This window comes from Heptranchias perlo, chromosome 25 (assembly GCF_035084215.1).
Source record: "Heptranchias perlo isolate sHepPer1 chromosome 25, sHepPer1.hap1, whole genome shotgun sequence".
NCBI lineage: Eukaryota > Metazoa > Chordata > Chondrichthyes > Hexanchiformes > Hexanchidae > Heptranchias > Heptranchias perlo.
The window spans coordinates 15,040,631-15,054,340 of record NC_090349.1 but is presented as its reverse complement, the minus strand read 5'-3'; the positions used below and the strand labels follow the sequence as shown (position 1 = coordinate 15,054,340).

The 13,710-nt window shown below is 43.0% G+C and overlaps 1 protein-coding gene and 1 long non-coding RNA gene across 10 annotated transcripts in view; one reads left to right on the top strand and one right to left on the bottom strand.

The window, feature by feature from the left end:
• znrf3 (zinc and ring finger 3) overlaps window positions 1–13,710 on the top strand; it is a 228,316-nt gene that overhangs the window by 169,926 nt on the left and 44,680 nt on the right. The window lies entirely within an intron of this gene.
• The window catches only part of LOC137342055 (uncharacterized), a 51,360-nt gene that overhangs the window by 7,868 nt on the left and 29,782 nt on the right, over window positions 1–13,710 (bottom strand). The window lies entirely within an intron of this gene.

Here is a 13,710-nt window from a genome sequence, read left to right as displayed (position 1 = left end):
TACAGGGTTTGTTAGGCCATTTTAGAGCTTTAAAAAAATCAGAGAGGGATAGGAATTCCTCTGGTCACTATGAGATGGATTTTGACTTCGTGCGATAGTGTAAAATGGGTGATAGTGAATCGGAAGCCCATTTTAAAATCTCTCCTGATTTTTATTTCCACTGAAGTCAAAATCTACCCCTATATGTGATTGCAACATAAATGTGTTCACGATTTCACAAGAAATACCTGAGGACTAATGCATTTCATAGAATCATAGAAATTACAGCACAGCAAAAGTCCATTTGGCCCTTTGGGCCTATACCAGTGCTAGCTCTGCAACTGGAGCTAGCTACTGTAATCCCATTCCCCCGCCCTTCCCCTGTATCCTTTTATATTGTGCCCTTTGAAATATTTCTCCAGTTCCCTTTTAAATGATGTTATAGTCCTTGCCTCAATAGTCATTCGTGGTAAAGTATTCTATGTTCTAATAACCCTCTGTGTGGAAAAAAAAACACTCTCTTATTCTTTTTAGTGATAATCCTGAGTTTATATCCTTTCGTAAACAAACTACCGGCCATTGAAAACAATCTTTCACTATTTACTTCTACGACGTCACTACACATAGCAACCAGAGGAATCTTTACCTGAAGGAATAGTGGGAGCTTTTTTATTATTTTCATTTCTGGAGGTTGGATTGACATCTGATGCTCAGCCCCAAGCTTCTGTTTTTGCCCTTTGGCCAACACTTGACTCTATCCTACCAACCTGCTCCACCGTTTCAGTTTTAAGTGTGGATTTGTGAATCTTGCTTGGAGGAGGTGGATCATAAGAGAAAAAGAGTAAACTACATCCCCCTTCCCCAAACTGCCGTACATCAACCCCTATCACCAATCTTGGTTGAGATCAACGAACTCAGCAAAGACTAGGGTTTGAACCGGAGACCTTCTTGATTTGTATGGCTCAGTACCACACCGAGCAGTGCTTTGCTCATTTAAGTCATCGGGAGCAGAGTTTTGTCTTTTAAGTGTTATCAGGTAATTTTGAAAAGTCTTAGTTGATGAAGAATTACCTTTATACATCTTGACCTATTTAGAAAGTTCCACGTACTGTTTATTTATTATCTTTGAAGGTCGCCATGCTATAAAGCCATGTAGCTACTGCCAACGTTTTGCCTCTTTTATTGCCAATATTAGTTGTGCTTAAATTAACTCTTCAGAATACAGGTTGTAATGGCAGACACCCAAGAGGCCAGCATTTGAGTGGAAAATACTTTTGTGTGTACATAGTCAAGACATTTCACGGGGATACTTCTGAATATTGTATTTATTATACATACAAAACAATGAAAGTTTGGAGTCTGTCATGCTTCGAGGTGTTGAGAGTATTAACAAAAAGAGAAAGAAAGCCAGTCATTGCAAAGCCAGTTTCTTCTGACCTGAAGCTGGGAACTTACTATCTGTAAACCTGACCTCAGCATGTGCCTATTTTCAGCAATGATACTTTGTGGCCTAAAAAGGGATCTGCCAATTTAAGCACGGCTTGCATCTTAGCAACAGAATACATAGTTCGTATCACAGTATAACGTTCCTGACATTATAAAACAAGCATCCTCTGACCTACCATGAGCAATGCCACTGGAGAGCCCACAAACTAAGGCACAGATTACCATCAACCAACTACTACAATGGAGTTTCTGAACTCCACAACATACTAACCTTCCTTCCTGTTTCCCCCCTCCTCCCCCTCCCGTAACCAAGAATGTAAAGTAGCGTCCGACCCCTTGGTCAAAAAATGTTATTGCCGAGATAAAATAAAAGCTGTGTGTTCATTTGAAAAGGCATAGCCATATTAAAAGATTATTAAAGGGTGCTGGAATTTATTGAAGGCCCTTTATCCAAAGGAATATTGCATGTTCACAAATGTACATCACCTAGGGGTATATTTTCCTTGGTTTGCCAATATTAGCAAAAACACAGGCATGAGTAGAAGAACATAGGAACAGAAGTAGGCCATTTAGACCCTCGAGCTTGTTCCACCATTTAATTAGATCCTGGCTGATCCGCATCTTAACTCCATTTACCCGTCGTGGTTCCATATTCCTTAATACCCTTACCGAACAAAAATCGATCAATCTCAGATTTGAAATTTTCAATTGACCCCCAGCCTCAACAGCTTTTTGGGGGAGAGTGTTCCAAATTTCCACCGCCCTTTGTGTGAAGAAGTGCTTCCTGACCCTTGAACAGCCTAGCTCTAATTTTAAGGTTATGGCCCCTTGTTCTGGACTCCACCCCCCCACCCCACAACCCCCACCAATGGAAACAGTTCTTCTCTATCTACATACAGTATAAACACTGTCCCCTTTTACTCATGAATATTTTAGCACTAAAATTAGCGAACAGAGAAAAATGGAGCCATTATTTAGCATCAGTGCAGTACACAATTTCCCAGAGTTTCTACATGATCTCTGTGTACAAGCAAAAGGATTTCCTGAATTCAGAGGTTGCAAGTTCAAGAGGCTTTCCTTTCCCCAAGTAAAGGAGCAGTGAGATTGGGAGTAATCGGCAGTGTTTTATACAGGGTCATTTTGACTGACTTGAGCAAGCTCTAATTTTCATAGCACATGATAACCGGTACAGGATGTGGCGTCTAAAATTTCACTTTAAATGTAATATACAAGGGTTAAAACATCATGGGATTACGTCAGCTATTAACCACAGTCCAAATATCAACATTCCAATATTTTTTTTCCTACCTAGGTGAAATGGGGCACAAAGTGGGGAGATAAGCTCACCCATTGGTGCTGGACTCCCAGAGCCATCCACCACAGGGTGGTATGGCATGAGTTCATACCCATAATTCCCTCCAAGATGTGTTGCTAATGTCGATGGGGTGGAGGCTGGGGGGTGGGGTAGGAGGGCCCATCAGGAGGCGAGCAAAGTCAAAGTACACCCTCGGAGGGAAAGTGAGGGCAAGTTAACAAAAGCCTGTCTGGCACGGACATACAGTCTACTCATCACATCTAAATATTATGATTTTAAAGGGGGTGCAGAAACAGGTTGACCTGAGGGTTCACATACACAAATCTTTGAAAGTGGCAGGACAAGTTGAGAAGGCTGTTTTTAAAAAAAAAAGCGTACAGAATCCTTGGCTTTATAAATAGAGGCATAGGGTACAAAAGCAAGGAAGTTATGCTAAACCTTTATAGATCACTGGTTGGACCTCAGCTAGAGTATTGAGTCCAATTCTGAGCACCACACTTTAGGAAGGATGTCAAGGCCTTGGAGCAGGTGCAGAGGAGATTAGGTACCAGGGATGAGAGACTTCAGTTATGTGAAGAGACTAGAGAAGCTGGGATTGCTCTCCTTAGAGCAGAGAAGGTTAAGGGTAGATTTGATAGAAGTGTTCAAAATTCTATGAGGTTTTGATAGAGTAAATGGGGAGAAACTGTTTCCACTGGCAGGAAGGTCAGCAACCACAGGACTCAGATTTAAGGTAATTGGCAAAAGTACCAGAGGAGAAATTTTTTTTTACACAGCAAGTTGTTATGATCTGGAATTCACTGCCTGAAAGGGTGGTGGAAGCAGATTCAATAATAGCTTTCAAAAGGGAATTGGATAACCACTTGAAGGGAGAAAATTTGCAGGGCTATGGGGAAAGAGCCGGGGAGTGGGACTGATTAGATTGCTCTTTCAAAGAGCCAGCACAGGCACAATGGGCCGAACGGCCTTCTTCTATGCTGTATGACTCTATGATTTGTAGAACAGTAACTCTTAATGGCAAGATGTCTCCCATAAAGTCTACATCTCAATCTTGAGAACTCTCTTCTGAACTAGTTTCCTATCAGTACCAGTTCTAACCTCATGCCAACACGAGTTACTGTAATAGCATTCTGAAAGTGCTGTGTGACACTTTTGCATTTCAACCGTACTTGATTGACTGTGAAATGCTCTGGGGCGTACCAAAGTTGTGAAGGACTCTATATAAATGCAGGCTCTTTCTTCCCTTGAACCTTCTGTATAGCTACATTATCAAACAATGAATTTCCCGGCATGAGGACAAAGGGGTAAAGGTTCCTCAATTGCCACGTGTAGCGACATCGTAAATGTGTCTGTGAGGGCTTCCTGTGTTTGACATTTTAACCGAAACTGGAAACGTGAGGGTAGATTTTGACTTTATGCGATAGCGTAAAACGGGCAAAAGTGATTTTTATTTCCACTGACTTCAAAAGATCAGGAGAGATGTAAAATGGCCAGCCGACTCGCTATCGCCCATTTTACACTATCTGCTAAGATCTTCCCCCATGTTCTTTTGGAAATAGTGAAGTGATTTTGCGAACACCTTCATGATGTTTCTACACAAAGTGACCAGAGGAATTCCTACCTCAAGGTGGCAGTTCCACTGAGAGATTCACGTATTGTCACAAACTGCAAGAACAAAACCAGGGCAGTTCTGCCATTTAATTTCCGAGATCAGATTGGTGCCTGTAAACCCATTCCATGGTTATATTATTATTAACAACAGTGACTACGCTTCAAAAGTAATTCACTGGCTGTAAAGCACATCCTGAGGACGTGAAAGGCACTATATAAATGCAAGTTCTTCCTATTATTTATCTATAACACATCTTGTTTATAGCACGCTCTGTGTAAAGTGTTGCATTTACTTCCTGTAACCCTATCCCTGTCACACTGTTTATTGCACCCCTATAAAGTCACATATCCTCTAACACAGCATGAGCTGGTGTAGACAGCGAGAGAGAGGGATATAGTACTATGATGTTAGTGAGAACAATTTAATTCTATTTACATTTTTTCTTGGTGCCAACGGTGTCATGACAGACATTTCATACCTCAATTATTGATCCAGATATTATTTCAACATTAACAAGGGACCAGCTGCAGTTGATTGCTGCTAAATAACAGTCAACATTTATTAACAATTTGTTAACCTTTTTCATTATTTTAGATTGGAGTGATAATTTCCTTCATAAGTCACCAGTCAGGAGCAGTGAACATGTGTACATATGTGTGCCCTTTTTAAAAAGTCACTTGGTACACACGCCCAATAATATTACACTGCATTTACTATTTCAATCCCGACAACTAGGCCCAGTCATAGGCCCAGCTTTCTCTTTAAGCCTGACTGGCAGTGATTCTGGGTAGTGTCAGCCATGGCTCAGTTGGTAGACCCTCTGAGTCAGAAAGTCGTGGGTTCCAGTCCCACTCCAGAGACTTGAGCACATAATCTCGGCTGACGTTCCAGTACAGTACGGAGGGAGTGCTACAGTGTCAGAGGTGTCGTCTTTTAGATGAGACGTTAAACCGAGGCCATGTCTGCTCCATCAGGTGGCCATACAAGATCCCACAGCTGTATTCTGAAGAAGAGCAGGGAAGTTCTCCCCGGTGTCCTGGCCAATATTTATCCCTTAACCAACATCACTAAAAAAACAAGTTATCTGGTCATTATCAAATTGATTTGTGGGACCTTGCTGTGTGCGATTTGGCTGCCATGTTTCCTACATTACAACAGTGACTGTACTTCAAAAGTACTCAATTGGCTGTGAAGCGCTTTGGGGCATCCTGAGATTGTGAAAAACGCAATATAAATGCAAGTTCTTTTTTTCTTTTTTCTTCTGTTGGAAATGTTCTTTTTTTTGCTGTTAATAAATGGTGAAATTTTCCTCAACAAAAAGTGGGGGAATATCTGACTGTCTTTGCAATCAATGGGCCCATGAACAAAACTGCATTCTCAAAAATGGCACGTTTGAAAGGAGTTCATTCCCATAGTCCCTTTAGTGGGTCATCAGTACAGAGGAAAGCAGACAGTGTCCTGTTATTGGTTAAAGGAGGAATTGACCCAATATCATAATCTTGGTGTAGTGTTGAAAGGCCAATAACTAATCTAGTCAAATCATTAGTTAAATTTTATGCATCCTTCAGCAAAAAGTAGAACAAATCATATACATTAATCCAAGTTATTTATAATATTAAACTTTAGGAATGAAAAGTGGCCCTAGAATATAGGTTTTCCCTCAGGACCTGGATTAATATTTTTTAGCTCCCTGCTTAAGCAGGAATCTATCTAAATCACTTCTGAATTGCACCTTCCACCCCCTCCCCCCCCAGCCCCGAGTGTCTCCCCTCCTCTCCTAAAATGAACTCATGTTAGGGTACAGTTCAGCAGGTGCTGGCCCTCACTCGGCACCTCACTTGAATGGCTTTCTTCATGCTTTGATCTGGACAGTTAGTGGTGGCATCCTATCTGAACGTTTGAGGTGGCATCGCATCGGATCATACCCTTGCCCTGCATGTACTGTGCTATCCAGCAGAGTTCACTGGACGGTGAGAAGGAGGGGTTGGGGGAGTGGGGGGGGAAATCCCTGGCTAAGTTTTCCCTTCTCCATCCCAGGGCACTGAGGCCAACTATCACTGCCACCCTTCTTGAGATCAGGTAACTCAGCATAGACCAGAGATCAAACCCGGGGACCTTCCCTGGTCCCAATTTCTAGCCCTCAGCAGAGCTTCACTTTTGATGAGCTGTTGGTGTTGGCCTGTTTCATAAACAAACGCCCCAAAGAGCAAACATCTATTACATTTGCAAACGTTTACCTTTTGAGTTTGTCAGGATATTAAATAGGAATGTGCAGAACTGAAAAGAGGCTAGGGCAGTCCACCTGCCAATCACAAAAGATAAAAAAACAGACCAAACACTACTCTTGTCTCCCAGACCCCCTCAATCTCTGTCATAGGAATGTACAGGTCTGGAAGAAAACATGGAATCTGCACATTCCTCTGTGCATTTCTTTGGCTGCTTTGTAATACCCAAAATTGAGAAGCCCTCCACCCCTCCAGGTAAACACCGGTATTGCTGTCTGGGCAGGAACAGCAAATGTTCAAGGGAACAGTTTGAACTAGTCAGAGACCCAGGGCTATATTACAACGCGCAGTTGAAAATTAATAAAAGATTTATGGCTGGGCCCAAGAACTGTCATTAACTGTGGCTTCTTTGATGTCACGGATGGGAAAAGTGGTTTTAATTTCTAGGAAAAGGGAAGTGATAGATAAGGCTCATTGGTTTTGTTACTATGTTAACATATACCTGATCACCAAAGGATGACTATTCCTGGAATATAAATCGCTTTACATAGGATTTCAAAGATTAAGCCTTTCTTCGTGAAACTGGTTTGGTGTTTCTATATGGGAATGACATAGAGGGTTAAAGGGAAATAGTATCCCTCTAAATTGCCAAACTTGGTGTCTGCTCCTCATCCCTTAGTTTACACACTTTAAAACAGTGAGTCAGAGGAAGGCTAGGAGGAGGTGTTCAGTTATCAAGATTATGCTGTGTGACTATTAGTGCATTTATGCTATTCCTTAACAGAAGTGCTAACCTGTTTAAAATAGATTACATAGGACATGTTGGGGGGGGGGGGCGGGGGAGGGTGATGTAGGGCAAGTGGCCTGGCACGGGCCTGCTACAAACCAGAGTATTTTTGTAGGGCCAGGATAAGCATTCCCATTCTCCTGGCTCCACAAAAATAAATAGGAAAATGGTTTCCCATGTACATCGTAGGGCTTCAATTTGTTACTTAAAAGTGGCCTCCTGCCTTAAAGAGACAACTGCTCCGGCCACCCATCCAAAGGCTCCCCGCCAAGATGGCAGCGGCTGGAATGTCAGCACAAACAGGGCGCTAAGTGACCCAACACCATTTTCAGGCCCCGTTTATGCCGGGCAGTCGCAGTTAAAATTGACCTCCCCTTCTTCTTGCCCGTCTACGAAATATTTGAGGATCGGGAAGCATTAATAACAACAACAAATTGCATTTATATAGCGCTTTTAACGTAGTAAAACGTCCCACAGGAGCTTCACACGAGCGTTATCAAACAAAATTTGACACCGAGCCACGTAAGGAAATATAAGAACAGGTGACAAAAAGCTTGATCAAAGAAGTAGGTTTTAAGGAGCATCTTAAAGGAGGTGAGAGAGGTAGAGAGGCGGAGAGGTTTAAGGAGGGAATTCCAGAGCTTAGGGCCTAGACAGCTGAGGGCATGGCTGCCAATGGCGGGGCGATTAAAATCGGGGAAGCGCAAGAGGCCAGAATTGGAGGAACACAGAGATCTCGGAGGGTTGTAGGAGGTTACAGAGATAGGGAAGGGCAAGGCCATGGAGGGATTTGAAAACAAGGATGAGAATTTTAAAATCGATGCATTGCCGGAACGGGAGCCAATGTAGGTCAGCGCTCACAGGGGTAATGGGTGAACAGGACTTGGTGCAAGTTAGGATTTGGGCAACAGAGTTTAGGGTGAGCTCAAGTTTATAGAGGGTGCAAGATGGGAGGCCGGACAGAAGAGCATTGGAATAGTCAAGTCTAGAGGTAACAAAGGCATGGTTTCAGCAGCAGATGAGCTGAGGCACAGGTGGAGACGGGCAATTTTACGGAGGTGGAAGTAGGTGGTCTTGGTGATGGAGTGGATATGGGGTTGAAAACTCATGTCAGGGTCAAATAGGACACCAAGATTGCGAACAGTCTAGTTCAGCCTCAGATAGTGGCCAGGGAGAGAGATGAGTTTGTGGTGGGGAGCGACGAAAAAGGCTTCGATCTTCCTAATATTTAGTTGGAGGAAATTTCTGCTCATCCAGTACTGGATGTCGGACAAGCAGTGTGACAAATTAAAGCCAATAACCCGCTCATTGAAGGGCTTTGTCGTCATGAAACCATTTGGCAAACCTTTTGGGGCAGGAGAACAATCCTTCCTTGCATTATTTACATAAGAATCATACAGAGTCCAATAGACGCAACAAAACATTTCAACATAATTTACATTATTGCATCAGGGATCTATACATTCTATACAATAGGTTTGACAGGTACTTTAAACATGAAGGACTTTTTTTTTTATTCGTTCATGGGATGTGGGCGTCGCTGGCGAGGCCAGCATTTATTGCCCATCCCTAATTGCCCTTGAGAAGGTGGTGGTGAGCCGCCTTCTTGAACCGCTGCGCTTTCTGTAAATTCATACACACACACTTTTAGTAGCCTGACTCTGATTTAGAAATACACTATTTGTGGATATTTTAGTCCACTGCTGTGATATTGTACTGTGTATAACTGTGAGGCGTGAGCTTACATATAAGGCACTTTTACCTATTAAGTACAGTAGTCTCGCTGTCTGTGTCACTCTAGTTTAAATGACACAAAGCATCCTTATCTGACAGCAGCTTACTTTTTCTTATGATTTTCCTGGGCCTTGCTGAGTTGTGACTGAGACTGATTCCTCAAGTCTAGCACTGGGAACTGCAGGGGCTGCCACTTCTGATAGATCTTCCTTAGAAGCAGCAGCACCAACAGTTCCACAGATTGACTCAAATGGAGACCACCGACCTCCTTGTGCAGGAGTGCTAGACACAATATAAAAATGCCTGAACTGGGATGGTCTGCCTAGCTGGGGGAGAGGTGGATGTTGTCAGTATAGTGTGCAAGGTTACAGTAGGCTGGGTACCAGACCTCACCTGAGCAAGTGGTCAATCTGTGGAACAGACTCCCTAGGGAAGCAGTTAGTATTGATTCATTCAAATGCAATTTAGATAGATTTCTTTCAGAAAATAATATTTTGGGATATGAGGAATGTGATACGTGATGTGGTAAGTGTAGCAAACTTGGTGGGGGGGACGGTGGTGGTGGTGGGGGGAGTGAGTTTGGGTCTATGGTTCTCAAAGCTTTCCACCACTGGGGTTTTCTTTGTGTCATGTCTGGGTCTGTCTAATTGATAGAGATTCATTGCTATAATTAGTCAACAACTCCATTATCATTGTATCATGTGACTACCAGGATGGTAGAAGGTGAACTAGATGGACCGTGGTCTTTTTTCGTCTAACAATTCCTATGCTTACACTGTGAGTAGACAGACAGCAAGTGGTTGTCCACCTTCTTATCTCCAGAAATAGAAATCCGTGCATTTTAAAGGAGCTGCATTGTTGGGAGCTCCTGATTTGGAACACCGGTAATGATGAAGATGATTTGTATAAGCTACTAACGGCATTAAACCATCGCCATACACAGAATCCAGCCATACAGAGACAGAAACCAATCAACGTAGTATCAATGTGGATCAATAATTGCTTCATTTGATTCAGGAGTAATAAAAAACAGAGCCCTGTAATACCAATGTGGCTATATCTTTCCTGTACATCTCAATCACCTGGCTCGATGCTAAACAAGATGTTAAGCTATTTGGATAGAAGAACAATTTCTTGTGTTTCAATCCAAATACTTGTTGCACAGTAGAATCTCAGAGAAATAGATTTTAGAATATACACCAGTCCTCAAAACTCATTCTAACTCTTGGCTGGAAATGGTTCCAAGGAATGGTTCCAGGCTGTTAATAATGCAGCCATAAGAACATAAGAAATAGAAGCAGGAGTTGGCCACACGGCCCCTCAAGCCTGCTCCACCATTCAATCAGATCATGGCTGATCTTCGACCTCAACTCCACTTTCCCACCCAATCCCTATATCCCTTGATTCCCTAAATCTATCCATCTCAGCCTTGAATATGTTCAATGACTCAGCATCCACAGTCCTCTGGGGTAGAGAATTCCAAAGATTCACAACCTTCTGCGTGAAAAAATTCCTCCTAATGTCAGTCTTGAATGGCCGACCCCTTATCCTGCGATTATGCTCCCTAGTTCTAGACTCTCTAGCCAGGGGAAACAATCTCTCAGCATCTACCCTGTCAAGCCCCCTCATAATCTTATATGTTTCAATGGGGTCGTGTCTCATTGTTCTAAACTCCAGAGAGTATAGGCCCATTCTACTCAGCCTCTCTTCAGAGGACAACCTTCTCATCCCAGGAATTAATCTAGTGAACCTTCATTGCACCACCTCTAAATCAAGTATATCCTTCCTTAGATAAGGAGACCAAAACTGTATACAGTACTCCAGGTGGGGTCTTACCAATGCCCTATACAACTGTAGTAAGACTTCCTTACTCTTGTACTCCAATCCCTTTACAATAAAGGCCAACATGCAATTTGCTTTCCTAACTGTCTGCTGTACCTGCATACTAACTTTTTGTGTTTCTTGTACCAGGACATCCAAGTCTCTCTGAACACCAACATTTAATAGTTTCTCACCATTTAAAAATATTCTGTTTTTCTATTCTTCCTATCAAAGTGATTTCCCCACATTATACTCCATCTGCCACCTTCTTGCCCACTCACTTAACCTGTCTATATCCCTTTGCAGACTCTTTGTGTCCTCCTCACAGCTTACTTTCCCACCTAGCTTTGTATCGTCAGCAAACTTGGATACATTACACTCAGTCCCTTCATCTAAGTCATTAATATAGATTGTAAATAGCTGAGGCCCAAGCACTGATCCTTGTGGCACCCCACTAGTTACAGCCTGCCACCTGAGAATGACCCGTTTATCCCTACTCTCTGTTTTCTGTCCTTTAATCAATCTTCTGTCCATGCTGATATATTACCCCCAATCCCATGAGCCCTTACCTTGTGTAACAACCTTTTATGTGGCACCGTATGGAATGCTTTTTGAAAATCCAAATATACTACATCCATTGGTTCTCCCTTTATCTACCCTGCTAGTTACATCCTCAAAAAACTCCTAATAAATTTGTCAAACATGATTTCCCTTTCATAAAACCACGATGACTCTGCCTAATCATATTACGATTTTCTAAGTGCCCTGTTACCACTTCCTTAATAATGGATTCCCGCATTTTCCAGACAACTGATGTCAGGCTAACTGGCCTGTAGTTCCTTGTTTTCTCTCTCTCTCTCCCTTCTTGAATAGTGGGGTAACATTTGCAACCTTCCAGTCCACTGGGACCGTTCCAGAATCTAGAAAATTTTGGAAGATCATAACCAATGCATCCACTATCTCTGCAGCCACCTCTTTTAGAACCCTAAGATGTAGGCCATCAGGTCCAGGGGATTTGTCAGCTTTTAGTCCCATTAGTTTGTCCAGTACTTTTTCTCTAGTGATAGCAATTGTTTTAAGTTCCTCACTCTTATTTACCCCTTGGTTCCCCACTATTTTTGCTATGCTTTTTGTGTCTTCTATTGTGAAGACAGATACAAAATATTTGTTTAACGCATCTGCCAACTTGGCAGGGGCTAAAAAAAAAAGATATTACTTAAACTGAAGCTACCTTTTAGGCACAAACATCTAATCAGCTTTTTAAGGCATAGGCTGTCATTCTGACCCTGCTGTCTGCTTGTCAGCATTTGCTGATAATAATCAATGCAGACCAGGCCCCCCTCTCCCCTCTGTGCTGCTCCTATCCACATCGTGCTGCTGTTTGAAGTGAGCTCGACTGTTGCATACTTTAGAAGAGAAGTCTCAGGAGAACAGGAATTCCCACCTACGGAATGCAGTAGCCAGAATAATTTCAGATAGCAACAGTACGTGGGTAGGAGCAGCACTGAGGGGTGAGTGAAGGGAAGGAAATGAAGAGGGAAAGGAAAGAGGCAGAAGCCAGGAGTGGTGCTTTGAGATTTGGTGGGGGGGGGGGGGGGGGTTTCCAGCTTCAACAGAGGTGATGGAGGTGGGAGGGTGGGGATGGGGATTAGCATCTTTGAAAGTGGATAAGTCACCAGGGCCAGCTGAAATGGATCCCAGGCTGTTAAAAGAAGCCAGGGAGGAAATAGCGGAGGCTTTAACAATCATTTTCCAAACTTCACTGGATACAAGCGTAGTGCTGGAGGACTGCTAACGTTGTACCGTTGTTTAAAAAGGGAGCGAAGGATAGACCGAGTAATTACAGGCCAGTCAGCCTAACCTCAGTGGTGGGCAAATTATTGGAATCAATTCTGAGGGACCAGATAAACTGTCACTTAGAAAGGTATGGACTAATTAAGGACAGTCAGCACGGATTTGTTAAGGGGAGGTCATGTCTGACTAACTTGATTGAATTTTTCGAGGACGTGACAAGGAGAATCGATGAGGGTAGCGCAATTGCTGTAGTCTACATGGATTTTAGCAAGGCTTTTGACAAGTTCCCACATGGCAGATTGGTCAAAAAAGTAAAGGCCCATGGGATCCAAGGGAATGTGGCAAATTGGATCCAAAATTGGCTCAGTGGCAGGAAGTAAAGGGTAATGGTCAATGGGTGTTTTTGCAACTAGAAGGCTGTTTCCAGTGGGGTGCCGCAGGGCTCGGTACTAGGTCCTTTCCTTTATTAGCCGAGACATAGAATATAAAAGCAGGGATGTTATGCTGGAACTGTATAAAACACCAGTTAGGCCACAGCTTGAGTCTGCGCACAGTTCTGATCACCACATTACAAGAAGGATGTAATTGCCCTCGAGAGGGTGCAGAGGAGATTTACGAGGATGTTGCCAGGACTGGAGAATTTTAGCTATGATGACAGATTGGATGGGCTGGGGTTGTTTTCCTTGGAACAGAGGAGGCTGAGGGGTAATTTGATTGAGGTGTACAAAATTACAAGGGGCCTAGATAGAGTGGATAGGAAGGAACTATTTCCCTTAGCGGAGGGGTTAATAACTAGGGGGCATAGATTTAAGGTGATTGGTAGAAGGATTAGAGCGGAAATGAGGAAAAATGTTTTCCCCTAGAGGGTGGTGGGGGTCTGGAACTCACTGCCTGAGAGGGTGGTAGAGGCAGAAACCCTCAACTCATTTAAAAAAAATACCTGGACGTGCACCTGAAGAGTCATGACCTGCAGGGCTACGGACCAAATGCGGGAAGG